The sequence below is a fragment of the Paramormyrops kingsleyae genome, chromosome 1, assembly GCF_048594095.1.
Source record: "Paramormyrops kingsleyae isolate MSU_618 chromosome 1, PKINGS_0.4, whole genome shotgun sequence".
Lineage (NCBI taxonomy): Eukaryota > Metazoa > Chordata > Actinopteri > Osteoglossiformes > Mormyridae > Paramormyrops > Paramormyrops kingsleyae.
In genome coordinates this window covers 24513419-24532666 of record NC_132797.1, presented here as the reverse complement: position 1 = coordinate 24532666, position 19248 = coordinate 24513419, and positions in this window count along the sequence as shown.

Below are 19248 nucleotides of genomic sequence, written 5' to 3'. Positions count from 1 at the left end.
CCCCGAAACAATTTGGCTCACACGTCCCCGTCTCAAAAACGGGCCTGGTTACTGGTACAGCCTTGACCAAGGAATCTGACATAAATTCTCTTTGAATTTTCTTACGAGACAACCTTGTAGGCCTACTTGGTTGCAGGTTCAGGGGTGCGTTTCTCATAACAATGACTCTTTGAGTCTTACAAAGATTCTAAAGATATATGTTATATGAAAGATATTTCTTTCCTTACGTCTGTTTCCCGAACAATCTCTTAAGAGGCTGCTTAAGGGAGTGCTTCTTAAAAGCGAACATAATAGGCACTGGAACACCTGATTGGTTGACATCGATGGCTTGACAATTGATTATTCCCACCATGTAGCAGCTTGCTTGACTGCCGCATGAGAGAAAGTGGTGTTCTTTATAAATATAATAGGCTACTACAGGAATGCTTCGAAATATTGCATAAATCAGAATTGGGCCAAGATAAAAATAAAATTAACAAATTGGATCATCTAACCATAAATATACGATTTTCGCCTATTTGGTGCACGAACCCGACTCTCCAGATTGTACTATGATCCTTTTATTTTTGTTTGTTCTATAAGACACCTGTGTGCACCAATATGTGTGCATGTCATTGATATAGGGACGAGCAATGGCCCAACAGCCGAAAGAAAATTTGAGTTACTGTCCTACGTGCTGATTACTATGGACTATTCTAGGGTGCTTTTTTGGGGAAAATATATTAGACAAATATGTCAATGAATCTGCAGTGTCGACTCTAATCAATCTCGTGGACCAAAGTTGTGATATTTTGTGACTTTGGCACATTTAGAGAGGTGTGTGCATTCAAGGGGTGTCGGAAATTGGGGAATGCGTACATCTCAATATCGGCAGAATCCCCCCTCCTTCCCAATCAAATAAATACATAATCAACAAATAAATACATAATCAAATACATAATCAATTATGTTTCATTACGAATCCGCGCGTTGCTGAGGCAAAATCGCTGACAACTTAAGGTAGAACTTACGAACGACGTAGACTTAAGAATGTTTCGAGAAAGTCACCCCAGGTCTCTAAAAAGTTCTTTAAAAAGAATGACATTCTTAAAAATAACCAATATATCCAATAGATAAGTAAAATTATAGCTTTGAATGAAAGGACAACTTATATAATATTGATAATTTAAAAAATAATGTCATCTTCCATTACATCTTAGTTAAAATCTTCTATGCAAATGCATAATAAAGTTGTAGCTACGTACCTTTATATGTCTTTTAGTGTAGGCCTACTCTTTCACTCGTGACGTGAATTGAATTTTAGAATTAATGGATAACTGGCTAGCAAGTCATTTAAGACGGTATCTTCTGTAGTATTACCAGTACCAGTCGAAGCTCATGTGACGCCCTAGGCAAGCTTCACCGGCGGAGCCCCCCCATCTGAGACATGATTTGAAAAGTCGGCGCCACCTCAGAAGAAGGCGCCCTAGGCGGCCGCCTAATGGGTTGACTGACAGATTTTTACAATGACTTGCTACGCAATTTTACAGACGAATGCCTATTTCATAATAATTTTGCACATCCGTGGTATTAATTGAACTTTTCATCTGTCAATCAAAACGGAAAGGGTTTCTAACGGCCAAATATTAGTAGCCTACTAATTGTGCAAGCGAGATTTACGCATGCACTACGAAATAATTAATATGAATAAGTATCTTACATATAAAACAACTAAAATATAAATATATAATTATTGTAATCACTTCAGTCCGATTGAATGTGATTTTAATATGTCATCGTTCTTACAGCGAAGGTTTTCCCCAGTCTAAATTGCTATGCTATGTGAAAGACTTAAGTGCAGAGAAGTGGAGCTGGATCTAAATCACTTTCACTCTCCTCATGCTGGTAATTGCTTGACCGCCTCTGTTTTATGGGGGGCTCTGTTTTTTCATCCAGTGGGTGTTTAAGGCTTTATTAGTGAGGTTTAGAAATTCATGCTGTTTTTAGCGCTTCCAGCTGAAACGGCGTCCGTCATGCCCCCCACCCCCGTTTATTTGCTAACGAGCAAAAAAAAAAAAAAAAAAAAAACCGGGGGAGAAAACAAAGAAATAAAAGTTAACTTCCCAAAATTGTGTTTGGAGCTTATGCTCATGCTTATGTGGTCCACTAAATTAGAGCTATCGCAGTTTACTTTATGTTGTGTGAATAGCATGGTGAATCACTTTAATATATCCGCTACTTTTACTAAACACTAAAATAGGGTATAAAATGACCAGCAGTCTATGGTTGTATAGCACATAAAATAATAATCCTTCCATCCGTTCCTCCATCCATTTTTTAATGGTTATTCTAGTCATGATTGTCACACAAAATTATAGAGGCAGGTTGAAATCAGAAAAAGAAAATGCAGTTCAATTTCTTAAGTAAACATTATTGAGAAGTTTATCAAATTAGTTTAACAAAATCGCTGAAGATCAATGATATCTTTCTGTATGTTGTACCACATGGAGCCCAACAGGGGGCGGTAAAAAAGGAATGTAGAGAGGGACAGCGAGATTGTGAAAGAAATGAGAGCCTGTGGACACGCAGCAGACTGCATGCTAATCAGCAGCGTTTTCCGCAAATGGCTGAAGATGTAACATTGTCACAGTATGTGTGTCTTTGTGCACAAAAAGAATAATTTGGATTTTGAGCATTCTGTGTATCTATGACGCCAGAATCTAAGCAAATCTACCTCCTGAGTAGATCCGTTTTTGTATACATTGCATTTAGTATTTGTATGTTATGTAATAATTGAATTTTGCGTAGCAATTAAGCAAGTCCAAATTCAGATCTGTAAAGCCTGCCTTTATTGGTTTAAAAGTATTTCTTTGTCATTTAACATAAAAAGCATTTTCTCCATTATCTGTACATGACTCTTAACCTTCTGAATTATAATTGTAATAATTACGCTCAAATATCTATACTGATGACCAGACAAAAACAGACCCAGTGCAGATTGTATCCGTTACACGCAAATTGTCGATTGTAAATAATATACGAAATAATATGTGGTTAATTTTCAATGATAATACCATTCATACCCTGAATATATAGAACATGGATAGATGGAGGTTATTCCTGACTTTGACATATCCCCCTAAGCATTGAGAGAGAGAGAGAGAGAGAGAGAGTGTGTGTGTCGGGGGGGCTTGTGTTGTCAGTATGGGTGGCGGGGGTTGTCACAGTTGAAGCAGTGTGATTTATTCTCTTTGTAGCCAGATGTTCTTGCAATATAAAATCCCACATCTGTATCCCTGGACTTCAATGACTGAAAGCATCCTGAATTTATGATTAACTGTGTCAGATCATAAACTCCAATGCACCCAATTTCTAGGTAAACCTGCTCGTTAACGCAAACAGCCTGCTGTACCAAACAGCCAATCAAGTGGCTGCCACTGAATATATATATATATACTGTATGTGGACAGGATCAAGAGGTTCACTTACTGTTTGACCTAAGAATAGAAATCATGAGAATCAGCGATTAGAATGTGGGGATTCCAGCGTCTCAGAAACAGCCACCATCCTTTGCTTTTTCACATATTACAGTGTCTATCATTTACAGAGAATGTGTGATGTATAAAGAAACATCCATTCGGCAGGTAGTTCTGTTGCTGAAAACATGGGAGGTCAGAGGACAATGGTTAAAGAGAAATGTTTCTCCGAAGGCGTAATTCATCTGGAGCAAACAGGGGATCCTGGTACTAGGTGTACCTGATAAAGTGGCCACAAAATGTCTTTCTTTCCACTGACTTATGCTACCCATCAAAAATTTTATGTATTCATGTTGACATATAATTTTTGTGATCAAATAGGCTTGCTACTACCATTTTGCCATTATCACCACCAAAAATATATAGTTTGGAGCCCTGGTTTAATGTAACAGTGAATTTTACTTAGTATTAAATTATTTCATTATTCCTTTATATACCTTTAATTACTTAGAGAAAGGGTTTGAATATATATATATTATTCCAAGAAACTAAATTATGTGAGCTATTTAATTTTCACCTCTTCTATAACTATAGGGATTTACAATAGGTAGGGTTTCTCACTGCAAAACTAATACATTTAACTATATACTATATATGCATCCTTTAATTCACTGTAGTATGAAGATTTTAATAAATAGAATATAATTATCTTGTCAAAGAATTGTCAAAGAAAAGGTAAAATAAACAACCGAAAATTCCTCGTATTCTTGTATTTCCCGAAGTATAGGTCTACTCAACAGATTTAGTTAAACTAATTGCTCATTTATTCAAGAAAAAATATTAAGTACGAAGTTTTCGTAATTTCTTTATGTTTAAACACGCTTTTTAAAAAGTTTTTTGTTAAGGTGACTAAAAAATAAATGTATGGTTTTATTTTCATGGTATTGATTGTGTTTTATTTTTTTTTGTATAGGTAGGCTAGATCAGTACTATAGTTAAATATATTGGTGGATGCGTGATGAAAAGCTGTTTTTTAAAAGCGCAATTGTAATATATTCAACATAATTTTAATGTCAATAAAATTATGAGAATAATTCGCTTAATAGGCTAAAACGATTACATTACAAGGATAGCCTTGGTAACAGACATACTGCCTAGAACCACGAAATATTAAATATTAAAACGAAGCTTTTAAAATCAAAGTTGAACTGTATATGGTACATTATTATATCGAAAGAATTGTGTTGAAAGGCAGCAATTTTACAAAATAGCCTACCCATGTCTGTATAATTCCTAAATTCATCTTGTTCAAAGCTAGGTTCCCCGATAACGATGACTCTTGAGTCTTACGAAGACTTGAAGGGCAGTTCTCACGGGTAATTAGTTTAATAATTACTGATTCTGATTGGCCACAGAGGCTTCACACCTGGCTCACAGGTAATGGAATGCTGGAAAATCAGGACCGTGAATAGCCCTGCCTTTAAGAGGTTCTTTTTTTAAGGGAGAGCTTCTTAAGTGCCGTAACTAGGCGAATGATGCCGATTGGTTGACATCAATGGCTCAAGAATCGATTATTCCCTCTATGCAGTAATTGCGTGACTGCTGCATGAAAGAATGTGGTGTTTTTTTTATATATATATATAAACTTAGCAGGAATTCTTCACAATATTTCATTAATCGGAACTTAAAAGTAAAATGTAAAATTAACAATCTTAATCATCTAACCGTAAATATGATTTTCGCCGATTGGTGGACGAACTCGCCTACCCATGATGCAGTATCACACCATTTTATTTTTATTTGTTCTATAAAACACCTGTGTGCACTAATATGTGTGCATGTCGTTGATATTGGGACGAGCAATTGCACAACAGCCGAAAAATAGTTGTAATACTGCCCTAACATTAGAGAATGTCCAAAGTGCTACATTGACTATACCAAGGACTATTCTAGGTGTTTTTTGGGGGAAATACGTTAGACGTATATTTAAATGACCCTGCGGTGTCGACTTGTGAACCTCATGAGCCAGAGTTTTGATGTACTGTGACTTTGGCACATAGGAAAGGTGCGTGTATTCCAGGGGATTGGGAAATAGCCAACCGCCCCTCTTTCCCAGTAAATAAATACATAATCAACAGCGCAATCCTTATCTTTTATTACGAATACGCGCATTACTGAGGAATTGCTGCGCATGCGGAGCGCGAGGACGAATCATATACCTAAAGAAGATTTTGGTCATGTATCAGACAGAATCAGTTTATCATATTGATCAGTTATTATTTTTAGTTATGTTTAGTTGTGAAACTGTGTAATCTCAACGATGGTAGTCTTATTTTAAATGATGAAATATTTTCTTAATCATTAATGACATAAACAACTCTCTTACATCACAGCCTTTCACAATGTGTTGTATGTGTGCCCACTGTGATGTTACGATATCTGTCGTATCGCCCCCCTCTCACCTGTTGTATTAATAGAGTGCATATTGCTTAACAGCATATCGCACATTTCAGGTGCGTGCGGTCCGAACAGTGGGGGCCACAAGCAGTTTGAGTTGACAACATCAGTAAATGGTAGCTAAGAGTGGTTCCGACCAACAAACCAAGCTAAGGACGTTTCGGAGAACACATCAAACCGTTAAGGTACAACTTAAGGTAGAACCAACGAAAAACCTAGCGTTATGGTTTCGAGGAACCTAACCCAAACATTTTTGAACAGGAACCGGTTATATATTAATTAACAAATACAAAGGCAGGCATCGCTGTGCATCACTTTATGTATACTTAAAAAATGTGTCATGTTTGTATTTTTTGGAGTCTGCCAGCACAGATCGGCGTCTCCTTGGTACGTTTGGCTTTTTGTTATTTGTTACCCATTTCCTAAACATTACAGTATTAGCTATAAAACGGAAAAGCTCAACCATAGTGGAAATATATCTAAAGCACTTAGGTATATACATTTCCTTACATTTATTTTTAAAGTACAGGTAATATGTAACTGATTAACACGCTATTCTGTATGCACGAATAGCTTAAACAAACTATTACTCAGTTAAAAGTGGATACCGGTAAACCAAAGTCAATATAATCTAATTTATTACACTACGATTTACAAATTATATATATAGACATAGCTTAACAATTAATATTATCGTTAAATATATGTAATTTGTGTAAAACAAGAAATGTACCAATGTTAAAACTGCATCCAAAGAAAAGAGTAAAAAATGCTACATCTTATATTATTGCGTATTATGACAATTTAAACTGTTTGATGTAGGCCTAATATCCACGTGCCGTGGGAGCTCCGTGGTATATATGCTAGTTCATTTAAATACTGATCATGGATCTTTTGCTGTACCTCATATTTTTATTATCTTTTTTTATTAGTATCAAACAAAATAAAGATGTAGGAAAAATACCGGGTAATTACATATTTTATATTTACATATTGTATACCGAACACTGCACAGGAAACACATATGCACGTATCTACAGATTACATAAATTAAATTAAATTTTACATCAAATAATGAACAAAGACTGCTCCAGAAGAATACCTGTCCAGATAGACCTTATAAAATATGATTAGGGTCGCGAAGATTTAAAGGGATACATATTATTATTATTTATTCAGGAAAAACACTATTTTACTCAGCCTTATAAGGTGGGAGATTTGCGTAGAACCTGAGTTCAAGGCTTTATTGATATGCTGGTGCAGACGAAGTCAGGTTCCCTAGCAACGATGCGCTTCGGAATAAATTTACCTCAGACAACAAAGAAAGCAAAACACGTTTAAAAGCGACTACGTAACCATTTCCGTGATTAATATTTAAAGAATTTAAACGGTATATTTTCCAGATTAAAAAACGTTAACATAATGTTTATTTCAGATTTCCTAGGTTTTAATTTTTTTTTAGAAAAGCTTCCTTTCGCACAACTATATCTATATTGTCATCCATCCAGCCGCTTTCCATACTCACTTGTCCTATGCAGGGTCGCGGGATCTATCTACTTTAATTAAATAGCATTTATTTTGATTTGTTACTGCAAATAACATTCATGTTTATTTCAATACAGAAAAAGATAAACGGGTAACTTGGATGTACGTTCCGCTGATGCAGTGCCGTAGATTTTGTCCAAGTATCTTTGCACATAGTTACTATACAGTATTTTTTTAAAAAGCTAATAGAGAACCCATGATATATCCAGTATTGTAAATTGTAAACACATGCTGTGTGTTTAATGTATTTATATTTTAATAGTACAATTATAAACTGTGACTTTTGGCAAATGAAAAAGGTAAAATTTTCTGTAGGCTATAAGAACATTTCTCCCCACCCGTAGAACAAATGTTTCTAAATTATTGTAATGTTCTAAAAGGAGGTTATATGAAAAAGAATAACGGTAAACGCAGAAACACGAACCGAAATATGTGCTTGTTTTTCACAAAAAATCTAAAGTCACGAAAACCTAAAAACTGAACACGTGTGTTTGTTTATGACGCGGATGCTACGACATCTTGCCTACTTGTTACGCGAACATTTACTAGAATAACTGCCTGCGAGCTTTAAAAGACTATAAATACAATCACGCCCGAAAGCCGGAAAACGAGGCCCGAGACAAATGCTTCCCACGCCCGGGTGGCCACTGGATGGCAGTGCTGTGGAAGGAGTGAAGGGGTGGAGAACAAAACGTCCGTTTTGTAGCTTGTAATCCCTGGATCATTGAAAACGGGACAGTGATGCGGGGACAATGTAAGATATAGCTACGGGGCTCTACTCAGTTACATCGAGACTTATCGGCCCGGGCTGAGAAACACGCAACAGATTCCTTCAGTAATGGGGGTGTCATTTATCTTAACCATTGACCTATTTTACCCTTCTCTATATATCAGTTTTCCCTGTACCTTGCGACATCTTCGCATATTAAATACAAATATATCTTAAAATGTGGTGGGAGTAGTTTAAGGTTACGCAACATTATTTATATACAGGTAAAATAACATCACTGCTGGTTCTTTTCCGGTAAGCCTACGTCATAGTGATTCTCACTGATTCGCAATTAAAATGACCGTATGGAGTTATTTCATATTCCAGAGTTTGACTTATGTGGCTACGTCTTGATTTATTACCTCGTTTCCGTTATAGAGACAGAATTTTGTACATGATAGATGTTTTACACCCATGGATACATGGAAAAAAGGGTTACTTAGAGCAAGATTAAAATGCGCAGTAAATGTTCTTAATTTTTTTTTCTGTCGACTGCTTCAGAGGATGAAAAGCCTTTTTTCTCTCCTCCCGATCAAATGCAGCCTAGTGTCCCTGCGTTACCTGCTGAAGTCGCCCCCGTCTATTAAAAACTCTCAGATCGTCGGTCTAAAGAAAATTCGTGGTTGCAAAATTATTAGTTGCCACATTGTAAGCATCTATTTGCGGAAAGACACACACATGCGCAGTACTGTTTAGTGATTACCACACGCGTTAGGGAAGGGCGTATGTTAATTTGTTCTTTTCTTTGGATGCCCAATACACAAACACAAGTTTTTTTTGCTAATTTTGTGTATAAATAATCAATATTGTAATGACTTATTTTGAGTAAGTGTGGGCAGAATGAGGCCCAAGGCTGGGGTACATCCTAGATGGGACAGTTACACGCAATATGTATTCCACGACTATCTTTATATCCTGATTCCTCTCCGTCAAATAACACATTCCATAATTTATTCCGATATAATCAATTTTTTGCATAAATCGTATGCAAATATTTATTTTAATAATTTATTTTAGATTTCAAGCAATAATATTAGCACTCATGGCAGAAGTATATATAAAAATGTCATTAACATAACATTATGTCAATCAAATCACTCTGTTCAGCCAGCATGGATTCTGGGTGCTTTTAGCATAAGGGTCTGGAGGGCTTCCAAGTGACATCATATGTTGCCTGCCAATGGTAGCCAGGAGTCCAAGAGACATGGAGCATAATTGCCATTTTTTTGTCTTGACATGGATGGTGTAGGTCAGCTGGCATGTTTGTTCTACTGGTTTCTGGTTGACAGCAATGCAAGACGTGCTAGCCGTCCAGCTAGTGCTAGGTCTTTGTGGCATATCTGAAGCCTATACACTTCCTGTCCACTGCCCGCTTTGCATACGCCTTCAAAAGTGCTTCTGGTGATGCAATTTCTACACCAGTCTACAAAAACGATCTCCTGTCCGTTCTGCCAAAATCTCCATGTTGATCATCCTTGATTTTTATAGCTGCTGTAAGATACTCTTCCACGCTGCATAATTCGAGCTTTGGTGGCATGGACGATTTTCCACTCATCCAGACTGCCTCTGGGATTGGTACCTGGACCAATCCTTTTTTAATATGACTCTAGATCCATAGGAACTACTTTATGAAAAACATGCTGGTCACAATGGTGAACAAAAGCCCATTACATGGAAATCTGGCAATGGAGGGTAGATCTATTGGGATTTCCTTTTCCTAAGTCACAGGGGCACAGCAGGAATCATAAATGCAAAAAAAATATATAACCAAGCTGTTTTTCCAGAAGTTACAGAGAGATTGAAATAATAAAACACAGAGAACAAGACATATGCACGTAGTGAATATCCAAGATCGGCCTGCAGCAACTATGGAAGGTTCTCATCCATAGCCAAGAAACAACATATAACAACAATTGCCTGGGTGCTTCCTATGTGTGAGATTCATGGGAGAGTGAATAAACAAAAGCTGTAATCGGCGAAAAGGCTTTTCACTGCCGTGTGGCACTAGCCATTAGAAGCATGTCTTGAGACGTACGAGAGGAGTCTCTGATGAGGCGAAAATGGACTTTTTGGATTAATTTGTCTCATGCTGTTTTACAATCGATGCATGATATCAGGATCGTTCCCAGAATATCCTGCTTACCATGAAGCATCAGAATGGCATGATGCTCTCAGAAGTGAGACATAGAAGGAAAGAATCAACGAAACAAAGAGAAATCGTAGAAGGTCCTGCTACAAGTAGAGGCTCCCGGGTTACAAACAAGATCCCTTTCCTTAAGTTTGTCTTTGAGTCGTATACATGTTTAAGTAGGAAAAATAATGATATCGTACATAAGAACAATAATAATTATGCAGTAACAATAAAATATAATAAAAATTGGAAAAATAAAATGTTAAAAAAACTTGTAAAAATTAAAAACATATAATGAAAACTTCAATGTTTCTGTGCTGTACCTCATGCTGACACATAGCTGAAGATCCGTCACAAAGCAGTGTGTGTGTTCACTATTACCAACCATTGTATTTAATCAGAATTTTTAATGCAATAGACTTGGGATGGTAGTCAGTTCATAGGTGCGGGTTGTCCTTAAGTCAAACGTTCTTAACCCGAGGACTGCCTGTACAATCTACTGGGGACTCATGAAGAACATTTACCTTCAATGAGGTAAAATGTTGTGAAATCATACAATAGTATCCACTGGAGTGATTTAAAAACAAGAAGGCTGATGATCTTAAGTGGGCCAATGAAAGTCCAGCCCTCAACCTAATGTATAAATGTAACACAACTCGTTACTATTAATTAACTGATTGATAATTTAAATGGATGTATTGCATTCAGTTTTTACTCTGCTGTCTGTATTTTTGTGTTGACCAGTGACTTGTCTATAAAACAGCAATCAAATGAAGATTAAGCCATCAAGAAATGGACATTTTATTTTGGTATCGCAACTAATTAAACCCAAAGCAAATAATGTGAAATGAGCACCAAATTAGCCAGGAAAGCAATAGTGTATTTATTTAATCTTTCAATAAATATTGATAGGCCGAACCTCCTAAATCCCCAGGCTAATTTTTATCCCAATCCATCACCGACAACCAGACATTGCAAGGAACTGACTCAGCTCTTTGACAGCGATAGCTACTGCCTTTATCCGGCAGTCCCTTGGCTGCGAAGGTCCGCCGGATTGCAGACCTATTGTGTGGATGGACGTGTCTAGCTGTAAACAGTTTGATCCCAAGGCACACGCCCCACACCCGATGTTATTCAGCAACGGGAGACTAATTATCCCTGCCAATAAGGACAGGCTGGAGGCGTTTAGCTTGCGAGGAAATGTATGCATCGATTAATTGGCGTGCGGTTTAATAACTGGTTTGTACCCCTGCACTTTTCCTGTCCTCCATAAGCTCCTGACCAAGGTGAAGGCCCCATTTTAAGCTCATTGGCTGGTACCCAGCCCAGCCACTGCTGTGTGCTTCAGATGTGGGTAAAGGGATAGGAATTAAAATCCTCCCCTAATGTGTCATGGGGCCATTATAGGGCGAAAGGACAGGGAGGTATGTACTAGGGGGTGGAGGATTTTGTCTTATGAGGGGGGCAATTGCTTCGGGGGACATGTTTGGGTGCCTGGAGTGAGGCATGGAGGAGTGCATCTTCTCTCTGTGCCCTGCTTGTCTAATTTGTGTTCACCACCACCCCCCCACCAACCCCCCCACACCAAGCCTGACTGTCAGTCTTTTGCCTGTCAATGCAGAGCCTGGAGCCAGTTCTGCAAGGCGCTGACAGCACAAATAACCTCAATCACAGGTCCAGGGGAGATAGGAGTGAGGGTTTGGGGGTGGAAGGTGGGGGACTGAGGGGAATGGGCACAATAGTGGCTGGGGGGGGGGGGGGGGGGGTGGTCATCAGGTGTCACCCGTCTCACTTCTGCATGCGTCACATATCTGGTTGTAAATGGACAGTATGAGAGGTAGGTTTTTAAAAATGATTACGTCTGATTATGGGTCTCAATGGGAGTACGAGTGTCCATCTCGTCGGCCAGCATCAGGGCTGCCTGTGAGCGCACCAGACCCCGTGACTCTGTGATAGGGATTTTTATCATCTTCTGACATTCAAATTTTCATAATATGCTGTCAGAATCCGATGGACAGAAGCAGGAAAACAAAAACGCAGTGTATAGATTTTACAAAAAATACACAACTGCTTATTCATTCCAGTTTAGTCATTTAAATTATCAGCTAATGTGTAGTTGTAATTATTTATTTTTGTGTCAATTTATTAATTTGTAGCTGCCCTACAGCGGTGCTAATTCTGTTTTCCATGTCATAAAAATCCATTATAAATTTGGGCATGTCATTTGGAGGAAAAAGTGGAGGTCGTTCTTCAGCATTGATTGTGGGAGGCAGGGGTGGTGGTAACAATGTGTAAAATAGTGCAACAGCTAGGGTTAGGTTGAGTCAGTGCTTTCGTATGTAGCATCTGTTGGAAATGGTGCTGGGACAGCATCTGAATTCCTTACTCTTGGATATTAGCAGAGTAGCCAGCATCCTATAGGGCTATTAAAGAATCCTAAAAAAGAATAGATACACAGCTATGGAAAGCCTTAGATATTAGGAGTAATGACTGAGTATTCAATTTTGAGATTTATAACTAGACTACAGCACAAATCATGTGAAATTGTGTTGCCTGCATTTTAAAAAGGTTTCCCAGCAGTGTTTATTGCAGGCTTTCATATCTATCTAATACGTTTATCCAGAAAGACTTGCAGTAAAGGAAACGGGAACAATATATGCGTGCTCACTGGGATTTTAACCCACACTCTTTGCATTGGTAGTACAGTGCACTATTAATTGAATTACAGGAGTTTTTGTAGGTTCATGTAACCTGAATAGGCATAAGCATACAGTAGGTTGTTTTGCAGTAAACAATGTACATTCTTTTGTTGTTCTGCATATTTAGAATATAAATGTAAGTGCTTAGAATATATACCTAAGATGCCAAAATAATTGTATGCTTACTGGTTATTCATTGTTGATTTAAATAGTTGTATCTATCGATTGGTGTGTTTTAGTCCCAAATGCATTTTGTAGATGTGACTTTAGTTTTGTCTTTCGTTTGTGGAAGACCCCAAGGAGATGTGTCTCCTTCCATCCACCTGTGTTTATTTCTGGGCTGCACTCTCCCCGTCTCCCCGTATGTTTAAATGTTTACTTGCAGGCCACTCATCTGTCTTTGTGTCTCTTTCTCCCATCTGTTTCCGTGGCTCCTCTGTCAGATGTGCAGGAGTGATGGATGCAGCTGGTTTCCCGGCAACAGGCGGAGTGCGGCGGGCCATGACTGAACGGAAACGGGCTGGGCCATCCGGTCCGCCATAATGTCCATTGATGGGAAAACCGATGTCTCATTGATTCGGGGCGGAGGGATTTCAAAAAGAGTTGTGTGAGAGAGTGAATGCGAGAAAGTGGGGCCCTATAGCCCACTGGTCTCTGTGGCAGCACATACCACAAATGCAAGTCTACCCCCCCCCCCAGATCCAAGGGATAATTGGGTATGAAAAGAAAGCTTCCAGAATCTGTGACTGAAGAACATCCTGTTGTAATTGTCTTGCTCATAAAGAGCTTAATTTCCTCCACCTAGAGCATTTAAGTCATGTTCATGTTAACACAGACAGCTGCAATTTTCTTCAGGTTCATGCCAATCAAGGTACTTTCACTAGGTACTTATTACTAATTAAATTGGCTATTTAGTCTTGCATAATACACCCAATGCATAGTATTTAGTAGAATTTGTTTGACATTAATTGTGCCATTTTAATCCATCACATGACTGATACCTATGCTGTTTGTTCATTGCTTTTTTTTCCCCTTTAATCCGAGTGATATCCTACAATTCTAAACAATTTTGCTCAATGTTTTTATTGGCTTTACATGTGCATACTTTTCCTCTGGGCACATCGATATAGTAACGAGGTTATTGGGTGGATTGCAATTCTGTCATTGTTTGTTTGTTAAGGGCTTCATTTAAAATAACAGAAAAACAGTCAATGAAATGTAGCAGTTGTTAATGAGCTTCACGTAATTTCACCTGGCTTGGTTTTTTCAGAAGCCATAATTATTTGTCAGAGTAAAGTCAGCAAGAGAAGGAATTTTCTCACATAAAAGCGGAGGGGGGATGTGAATCTGGCTCTGAAGCTTTGTTTAGCTTGGTTACACATTTACATGACCTATCTACGTCGATAAGAAGTAGGCCTACGTGGGCTGGGATTTCACTCTCTGAATCGATTTCATCACCGTCATCAGTGTCATCACTGAATGCCAGTTTACGTAGAAGAATCAGATGGGTGATTAAAATCCGGCAGCTATTTCAAATGTGTTACAACCCCGAAAATGAACGGTATTATCCTGTTGCGACAGTATGTTCCCAATTTGCTTGCTCATTGTGGTCCTTTCAAAGCCGCGGAACATAAAATGGGGTTACCGCATTTCCAGAGTTTCTCTCGCGAAGTAAATGAAGCAAGTTGCCGTAGTGAGAGGCAGGTTCGCGGGGCATGTGATCGCTATGGAGATGGCTGTGCTTTGGGGAACACTCTCCTGCCACTTGTGAAGTGGGAGTAAGAAACCATAGCAACGGATCCCACAATTTAGTGAGCGCAGTCTCTCTTCATTTGGGGCTGTTGATGGATCCAATTTGCATGCATCCCATTCCAGGCTGCTCGGTCCTCACATGCTTTCTGCAATATGAAAACAATGCAAAGTGATTATTTTACACGGCATGTGCGTTATGCCTCCTCGGGGGTTAAAAGCATTGAATATGGATTAAAGCCACAGCACAGTGAAAGAAGATGGAAAAATGGAGTGAAAGTGCTGAGGAGTTTTACTAGGCATGATAAAAACAGGTAACCAGACAGCCACTTGTTAATCGTTGCTGGATTTGCTTTCTTGTGTCGAAGGGAGTTTTTTCCAGACTTTTATGTAAGTGCTTTACATGTTGGACACCTGGTCTTGATTATTCTGACATTCTGTAAAGATTTCCGCTCCGAGTACTATATGTACTTCATTCTATCACAGGAGAAAGAGTCTGTTTTTGATGAACTGAAATTTCTATTTGCTTTGAGGTAAAAGCGGATATAACAGAATCGTCATTCTGACAGTTCCGCGAAGGCTAAAATCAGTTAAAATAAAACGAAATAATATTTTTGCTCAAAATTTAATTAATTAGAATATCTAGATGAGACCTGCTCTTTTAACTAAAATAAAATATCAAATTTTGCTGGAGACTGACACTGGACATGCAGTTAAAAAATCAGGTGATCAATACCAAGGGTTTTAAAAGTAGATTTAAAAACTTTGCGCTGATGCTTTTCCCCTGAAAAGATAATAGTGATTTAGCTTTCGTTTCATTACTAAACGTACCTATATACTCTATTAATTGTACTTTCAGATTTAAATGTATGAATTGAGGAAAATCACTTAGTGCCGCTTCTCAGCATCTTGTGCTGCGGCAACCACGTAAATTAGCAACAGGAATGTGAGCTTTCACTCTTCACTCCGTATTGCCTTGATACTGAGAATGAAAGCGAGATGGAGACAGCAAGAGAACGAAGAGGTGCTGAAGGTGCATTGTTCCGGTCCAGCTGGCCGTAGCTGAAATGCTCCTCCCCTTTTTTTCCCTCGTCCCCAACACACATGCCGGCCACTCCTGTCATTTGTTCCTTACGTTTATTGGCGCAGCGTCGAACGCAAGGACAGATCGCAGTACTCACTGAATGGAAAGCACGTTGTCTTGCATATTCAGCTGAAAATCACTTTTTAGATGTGTTATAATCTGTATTAAGTATAGATGTGGTTTCCTTAGGTCTCTTGTATACGCCTATTAAAGTTGGGACATCATTTTGATTTCCGAGGTGTATTTGGACTTATGCCACTACAACACTTTCAGAAACATTAATAATTTAATATTATGACAAGAAGTTTTAAAATAGTATTAACTTATGAGAAATGTATGAGAAACTTGAAATGAAAATCTGAAGTAGTCATATTTCCTAAAGAACAAAAATGATGCTCTATGGAATTGATCTCTGCTACATGGTTAGGGAGTCGTATCAGTATTTCTTCTCCCTTGAGATGAATTTTCTCCCCCGACGCTTGTTTTGTGCGGTATCATGCAGCTGGCACACAAGCCTGTGGTGTCGCTACATCTCCGTGGCCTGTGTACCTGCCGTCAGAAATCCCAGGGTGGTTGCCAGTAAGAGAGGTACTGTAATGGCATAAGTTCAGGGTGGGTGCCCTACACCCCCCCCCCCCCGTCTCTGCTCCATGGGCTTCCCTCATGTCCGCCTACCCCTGAATCTTCAGATGGCCCCTCTCCCCTTACCTCCTTCACCCCCCTGCCTGTCCCACGCACGACAAATCTCCGCTTTCTGCACCCCTTTTCTCCTAGTCTTTCCTGGTCCATTTCTCCTCTACTGCTTCTGCCACTTGAAAGGAAGAGAAAGGAAGTGGACAAAAAGATAGAGTGACAATGATTTGAATTCTTTTCTATTCACAGATGCTTGTTTCTTGGGCAAAATAATTTAAAGGTTCAGCATAAAAATGCACAGTCTAGCAGACATTCGTTGCTCTAAGGTGACTCCCTCTTCCTTAGTTTATGTTAAAAGAACTTACGGACAATATAGCATAAAGAAAGCTTCGAGAAACTCACTCCTGATCATTATATTTATAATTTGAGTTTCGTCAGCATTTTGTGCTTGTTGTGTTAATAATCTGATGTACTTTGGTTTGTGTTTCTCTCCTCAAATATTTCCTTACCTCTCGCCTTTAATCGAATGGTAAATGGATGCTAATTTGACCTCGGAGTAAAGAATGAGTCCTGCCCCAATGAATTAAATGCTGATCAATATTGTGAAGCTGAGGAGGGGCTGAGAGCCACAGCAGCACCTTCAGTGTAGATTTCCTTTCATGCTGCCTCTCTCCATTCCAGTCTCAGCATCAATGCTCTGTTCCGCTCTTTCTGATTTCACTACATCAAATTGATTAACTCAAGATTTATTTTTTACCCCTTAGCCGATCATCCATGATTCTTTAACTTAGCAAGAATATGGGATAAAATCTCCAAATTTGATATTATCCAAAGGGATGTTCCGGTGAACAGGGCAATTTAAACGGCAGGTGCTATGTGTGTGCGTAGATTAAGTTTATATTACTTTGTGGGGACCAAATGTTTGCCATTGTGGGGACCATTTTCTGGTTCCCCACAAAGATCTGTGAATGCAATCAAAAAAGTAAAAATGCCAAAAGTCTCGTATTCTGTTTGGTTACTTATGGTTAAGGTTAGGGCTGGGTAGGGTTAAGGTTGTCATGTTGGGATTAGGGTTTTCCCCATAGAAATGAATGGAGAGTCCCCACAAAAGTATAATTACAAACCTGTGTGTGTGTGTGTGTGTGTGTGTGTACCCCTGTGATGGACTACAGAACCCTCACCCATCCTCTGAGTTCCCAGTACTAGCTCTGTATTGCTGTGACCGGACACTGAACTTTCATTTAATATAATTAACATATCAAATCAGATGAATGAAGCTGCACTTGTTTTGAATGAAACACTGCTGTTGCATTTATCTTAGGAAAGCTAGTTTATATTACTTATATAGCTAGATATCTAGATATTATTTTGCAGTTATTGTCTTGAGGATTGCAAATAACAAATGTTCCATTTTGCAAAAAACAAATAAAAAAAGTATATATAGTCACTGTAGTGCTGTACTGGAAGAAGGATGGAGTTCTGTTCTGTAAAAAATAAATTTAAATATGTCTCTGTGTATGTATATATAGCGTATGTATATATAGCTATGTTGACCCTGTACTGGATAAGTCATTATGGAAGATGGATGGCTGTATATATATAATTCTCTTGAAAGCCCTGTGCTTCCCATAATTTGTTTGGTCACTTGAATCGTGCAGGTGCTTTTCGTTCTGAGTGTATCACCAAAACACCAGGTATTTGTCACTTTCACCCGGACACCTGGTAAGCAGATGGGCTACATCAGAGTATTAAAATCCCAAAACAGTTACTGGTACTTGTATGGACAACAGAAATAGGGAGAGAGAGAGAGAGACATGCCAACTCTCCTCTCCAGTATAAAATGCTTTCATCTGAACTGTTAGGAAATGTTACCTTGCAGTTGCTGAGGGACCATTTCCTTTCTGCAGAGACTGCCGAATCGCTGAAGGCAGCCAATGTACAGGCAGACAAGATATTTGAAAAGTGAGTCCTCTGTTCATTCTGAAGCGATTATCCACAGATGTGAAGTTAATGAAACTGCAACTTTGAACCTGAAATGATGTTTTTTTTATCATCATGAAATGACCAGTATGTTTTCAGAAAAGGAAAACCACCAGAAAGGAGACATTTTTATTTTGAGAGGCTGTAAACAGACAAAAATTACCTAATTTTAAAATTGTTTTCTTTTGAATGTAATCTGATTTCTGTTGTTTCTGGTGCTTCCTCTGTCTGTACGTCAACTTGTCATCTGTTATATAAAATAACCTATAGTGTAAGAATGAAATTTTTTGGTAGTGCTAATTGCCCACACAATTATATTTTCTAAAATAATCCTTAATGTAGTTGTATAAAGGAAGATCACCCTAACATGTGCATATCTGGTAGGTTTTTCTCATTCCAAGTGTAAAACATTCACATTGACAATGCGGATTCCTGCAGATTTGTTGCAAATGTGTGTTTAATTCATACCGGCGTGCATGTGGGTTGATATCGTATGTAGACAGGCTGTCATATTATGTTAAACATGATGTCAAAAATTGAGAACTTTGGCTTCTCTTGCCATTTTCTAGAATGTTCCTGTGACAGACATTCTGCAGTAGCACAGAACGGGCTTTATTTATCCTGCCAGTCTGCAGCTGCACTTTTGGTTTGCAGGAAGGTTCCTTTTTGATGTCGCTCATATTATTGCTCATTTATCAAATTTTCACTTTACAAATTTTGACATGTAGTTCCTAAGCAAAATAATT